Raw genomic sequence first — 6,648 nt, 5'->3', positions numbered from 1 at the left:
GATTTGTTATATTTATTTTGAATCCGACACTTGGGAGAGGGGATTTAGAGTAGAACCAATGGAAATAACACTGTTAATTGTTTATATAACTCGAGAGAGTATATAACTTTAATAGAACCTTAAAAGAACATCGTTTTACACAGATCACTGCAATTAGATTCTTAATAGGGATATTAGAATTGAACTGTAGTTGATACACTCTTTCTGTTGCTCGGGAGAGGGAAATAGAATAATCTAAGTGTTCTTGGTTACTAATTGAAAGGAATTCATGAAAATAAATTAATTAGGAGTGATTTTTGTTGAAACCATGGTGAAATCTAAACCTCTAGACCATTTTTCCTCTGATTGATATTTCGTTGAAAGTTGTGTGCGTGCTATAAAAATCCATTGCTTATTATTATTTTTCTGCAAATTTTTTGATTATTAAATTTCTAAATAAAATTAGGACTATTTTAATTACAAGTACTAAATATTTTCACTTTACTCCTCGTGAGATCGACACTATATTTATCAATATATGAAAACTAGACACTGTGCACTTGCGGGCACAAATTTCGCAACAGTAGCCACTCCTTGTGCTGCTACAAATGGTGGAGAAGTAGATCTCCACAACGTCCTGACTTTTCCCTCCAAGAGAAAACCAAGCGTCTCCATATTCTTCTCCTCTGTGCAATGAAACTCCTGGAAGCAGTTTTCCATACGCTCTATCCAGTCCTCAGCAATATCTGGGGTCTTACCTCCGGCTAATGGTTTGGGAGCCATCTGAAATAATTGGTGCATGCTAAAATGTCTACGCTCTTTGTGGTGTTCATGGCGTCGTCTACGATTATCTCCATCTCCCCAGTGTCCACCTCCGCTGTCGGGGCTCTCGTCGTAGTCTGCCATCTGTCAAAGGATAACATATATTATTCCAATCCGCTTTACTAATTCCCAAATGCATGATCTGATACCAATGAGTATAGCGAACCAACCCTGATCCACTACCTAATCAGAGCATAATTAAGGATGCAATAACACTAATCAGAATAAACTGCGGAAATCTTAAGTAAATGCTGACCGGCGGAATACAACCGGTTAAATAACTCCAATAGTACAACCCAATCGATTATAAAAATTCCTAACAGCTACTCACTGCTGTCTCTCAGGTCTTCGACTACTCTGAGTCTCTGGGTGCAATACCTGCACTTGCCCCATCGAATGGGGTTTTCAGACATACAGAAAACATTGGATGTGAGCAACTATGCTCAATACGGAGGCAATGATATATAAACAAATATGAAGCACACAAGTGACTTTAAAACCCTGGTAAAACAGTCTGATCAGGGGCGACAACGAATACACAGTACCGTGCTAGAGAGCGAATGTAGTGACCCGCACCGTGATCATCAAATAATCAGAATATTAAGCATGCAATTAATCAATAAATAATCTTAATCTGATTAAATTGCAAAACTTAAGCTTCTAATTAGTAGGTGATCATGGTGAGGGTCACTACAACGACTCCATGAAGTACTCGTATATTCCCTATCACTCTAGTGTCTACTCCGCCGTCGCGGAGTCTCCTAGTGATAGACAAAACATGGGGCTGAGCCTCCCCTCACCTGACCGAATCCATAGGGATGAATCACCCTTATATGGAAACTGTCACGACTCACCTCTCACGAGATGCAGTCTCATATATGAAATATTCATGTGATAAAGCAGTAAAAACATGGAATACAAAGCACATACTATGGGGACCTCGGGTTGCTAATCTTTTCTTAGGGCAAAGTATACATTAAACATCATTGATGCAAATATTCAATCTGAATATTAGTCTGCTTAATAATCAAATAAATAATACAGGACATTTTGCGATGCAAAACCTTACATTTGGCGACGCAAAAACACGTCGCTCAAAGAATAATTTTTTTTAATGGGCATACCCCACACGGACCTTGGTCCGGATCCTGCACGGATCAAGGCACGGGGTCCGTGCCTCCTCTGGATCTGGGTCCGTGCTCAAGGCTGGAATAAAAAAATGAAGGATTTTCAAGGCAGAGTCCACTCGGACCCTTGCACGGACCTTGACACGGGGTCCGTGCCCTGTACTAAAAATTCAGAACTCAAGCTTTTCAAGTCTGAAAAAGGATACAATCTTCATCAAAGATTCTCAACATGATTTTATATACGTTACATGCATTTAAACATCAATCAACATATCTGTAATACATGAATTCGCAAGTATAAATCAATATTCGACAACAACATATACAAAAGTGCTTGTTGTTCTAACATGTTTACCAAATTTATAAACTACATGTCATCTTCTTAAAACCCGAGTCACCACTTCTAATCTTTCAATCTTGAGCTATCCAAGCCAAGTCTGACTTGCTTATGCCACAACCTGATGCAATGCACACATACAAACAAAGCAACAGCCGGATAACTCCGGTGAGAATATAATTCTCAGTATGAAAGACATGCATATACACTCTATAAGCATATTGAATCTATATGCTATAATAATTCTAAATTATCAAAAACATGTAACAACATGTAATCATAGAAATCTACTTTAGTCTTAAATTCTTAACGCATAGCTATTCATCTAAAGCAATAGCATATCAATACATTCATTTCTAGAATGGCATATCAAAACATGCTAGCATTTATAACTACATATTCTAAACCATAGAAATCTCTAGGTTAATGCATAAATGCAATGCATGTGTCAAGGAATAGGCTATCAAATCTGATATCAATAAATCATAGTTCTGGGATCCTGGGGAAATAAAATCTTTAACCGACCACCGACTCTCCCAATCGAGGTGGTGTTAAATATCTCAATTCCCCTGACTTTGGTGCAACTATAGTGAGTCATCTAGCTCTGAAAGTAAATCTATATTCCGTGTCATGAGTTATATGACTCTGGAAATAAATCTACATTTCATGCCACTCAACTACAGTTCTCCAAACGTCATCTGCACTCTAGGCCATTCAGCCCTCTGTGCTTATCAAGGTAGGGTTCAAGATGAATGCAACATAGTCTGTATGCATTAATACTATAAAACATCTTGAACACTCAAATCACTCAATCAAGCCAAACAATAGCAAACAACAATTCATATGAACACATATAAACAATTAAGTATGTGATTTTAGGAAAACTCGAAAGCCACCACGTTCTCGAGTTGTTCTACCTGGAAAAGATAATGTCGAATCATACCTTTGATCTAGATTCAAACATCTTGAATTGTTGCAAAGTCTTGAAAATGCTGATCCACTTCAAACTAGACACATCTATCATCAAAATTTGCTCATTTCAATCGTTGCTAATTGAAGGTGTTCTTGCTTCAACTTCAAACACGTAAAGTCATTCAAACTCAAACTTGTCAATTCAACTTCGATAATATTCTATTTCAATCTGAAATATATTATAGCAAAACTACACATCAATTTCAAATCTGACTTGATGTATCTTTCATGCTTAAACAGTTCAACTCTTGATAAGACAATCAGAATTCAAACCGGCGATGCAACAATTCGAGTTCGATAAATCTAACAACTCAAACACCATCATACCTATATTCTAAGCTCAATATCATAATAAATTCATCAATAAAACATGTAAAGATCAGCTCTACACACTTAAACTTCATAACCATTCAAAATCCCGAACCGGCGGCGTAACGGATCGAAACCGGAACTTCCAAAAGCATAAAAATCATCTTATCAATCATTTAAGCTCAATATCATCATAATTTCAGCAGCTTACACACGTGACCAGCAGCTTACATTTTCAGAAAATATTCGATAATTCAATAACATGTTCAAACGATGATCTTTTCTTGATCCGTCTTAGATATGCTATCGTCGTATATGCTAGAACATGTTTATACAATCAAATCTTAATTCTAATAACATCATAAAATTCAAACATGGTAGAACTTCATAAAACTTACGTCAAAACGTAGCACTCAGAGCCGTGATCTCAAATATATGATTAATCGGAAATTCTACCGGGTGAATCGATTTTTATCGAAGCTTGAAGCATCAAAAATGGCTTGGAATAAGGTTTTCCTCCCTTCTCGGTTTCTTGCTGGGTTTTGGGCAAAGCCTTTTCTCCCCTTTACACGTTTTTTTTATTGCCAAGTTGCAAGGAATTTGCATTTTGGCCTCTGAACTTTGGCCTAATTGAAAATCAGTCCCCGGACAAGCGATTTAATTCAATTTCAATCCTAAATAATTTAAGAATATTAGAATTTAATTCTAAACTCTAAATATTCTCAAATTAAATATTCTCAGATTAAAATTAAATACTTTCGAACCTTATCGCATTCTAGTCCTTGAACTTCTCCATATTTGCAAACTGGTCCCTGCTCGGATTTCCTCCTCCAATTAAATTCTTCTTAATATCACACTCATAATTTAAATCATAAATCCCATAAATACTTAATGCAAATATTCTATTCATTTAATTTAAGAATTCCGGATATTAAAATCTTAAAAACCGAAATCTCAAATTAAATATTTTTGACCCGAAATTGAAATCTCTAATTTTCATAAATTATTAAATTCATAATTTCTCTATTCGAAATTTAAATCTTAAATCCCATGTCTTAAATCCCGTCATTAATAACTTAATATTTTTGGGCCTTACAATTCCTCCCTTCTAAGGAATGATTTCGTCCTCGAAATCGCATTCGATCTTACTGCTGATTCTCGTAAGCTGTATAGGTAACTGAAGTAATAATTACTTCAATTCTGTGAGCTTTAGATATCTATTCTAATATCTTCTTTTTGATAGTATCTTATTATTCTTTCTGATCGCTTCTGCAATCATATCTATTCTCATTAACATATAATCACTAAGTCAACTTATATCGAAGTTGCTCTTTCTCGTGATCTAACTCTACATCGGTTAGTCTACGTCTCTTCAAATCTTATCGGTTTTTGCTTTATCTGAATTGAATGCGCATACATATTCTAGCTGATATTCTTCAGCCGATGCATATGGATAACAATTCATCTGTCTGACAATGCGAGATTGAGTATTAATCAATAAGCTAGATCAAATACTCACAAGAATCAATTATTGATCCACTTCTGAAATCTCTTTCTGAATTGGATAGTGCTCTATGATGAATTTTCTTGCTGATCAATTGATTCACAGATCAAAATCTGTATTTTTTATTCGTCTGCTAACTCTATCTATGTTGCTCTGTTCTTATTCTGTTCAAATCAATCTTCACATTCTCTATCTTTTCTTGACTCATTTCTGGTCTGATATCTGATACTTCTAAAATATCATTTCAATCTAAAGAAAATTCTGCTTTTCTTATCAATCAATCATCAAATACTGTCTTTATATCTATCAGATAGCTGTCACAGGAATTATAGTAATCAAGTGACACATAATCAATCAACTAGTACCGAATCTAGTACTATAGTTCTGAGCATATCCTCGGAAATCTAGATAATCACATCTGATAGACCACTAATCAGATGATGGTATAATGAAATATCATATAACCAAACACTCAGAACATCTGAAAATCAGTGCCACAATCTAGAAAATAAATCTAAATTCTCTATCTCGACAATAGATTTCAATAATTCCTGTAATCTGATCATCTTGCTAACTTCGTAACAGGTATTTCTTTATGTCTGTATCATGTCTAATACAACATATTCTTAAATCTATCGCAATCTACTAAAATCTAAATCACAAAATCATGACGATTTGAGTAGATTCAAACTAAAGTCTTTCACAAAGTTGATCGTCTTTCAGCTTTTATGTAACTAATCTGTTACAGAAACCACTTGGGTTCTTCTTTTTTGCTTCTTTTACTGTAATTTTAGTATTGGTAATGTCAATTCTGTCGTATATGTTTTCATTTCTTTCACCAATACTGATTTCCAAGTAATGACTACATGTAAGTCATACGTGTTTAGACAACTAAATGGATTTGAAATCTGTTGTCATATTCCTCTTTCAGAATCTGATATTCCATATCTAGAATATATGGCATACTCACGCGATTATTCACCGCAAAATTTATTTGTTCTAATCTGTTGTCTTGTCTCATATCTTAATCTAGCGTTCTCAATAAATTTTTTTAATTGCTCGATCTAATATCAATGTTGCTTTTATCTTTCCAAACTAGTATAGCTTAGCTTGGATTGCAACAATGTTAAGTATCTGAGTATCTGTCTAGCAACTCACATGTAACAATTACAGATCTGTAATCACTCGATCAAGCATTCATCTACTTTTCTTCTTTCTATTTTCCAAGTTCTAGAAAATCATGAAATCAACCCATAAATATTGTGGATACTTTGAATCTGAATTTCTATCAGTTACGAGCCAAAAACTTAAAAATATACTGAATATACACATCAAATAATCAATGACTCTTAAATTCGAATCAAAGGAACTCGCTCAAGGAAATGTCAGTCAAAATCAAATATTTTGAATGACAGCGAGTGAATCAAAGCAAACTCTAGCAAAAGAATAAGAGTTAATCAAAATCGATCGAGGTCAAATAACACAACCTCTAAATCGATATCAAGAAATTCAAGAATCATGATTTCTATGATGTAATAGCTTCAGCAAAATTGAAGAGAAAGTTCAACTGTAACTGATTTTTCTTATTCTCTATTGAC

This window comes from Henckelia pumila, chromosome 2, assembly GCF_033568475.1.
Source record: "Henckelia pumila isolate YLH828 chromosome 2, ASM3356847v2, whole genome shotgun sequence".
In the NCBI taxonomy this organism is placed as follows: Eukaryota; Viridiplantae; Streptophyta; class Magnoliopsida; order Lamiales; family Gesneriaceae; genus Henckelia; species Henckelia pumila.
The sequence above is the reverse complement of the archived record's forward strand: the minus strand, read 5'-3'. Positions refer to the sequence as shown.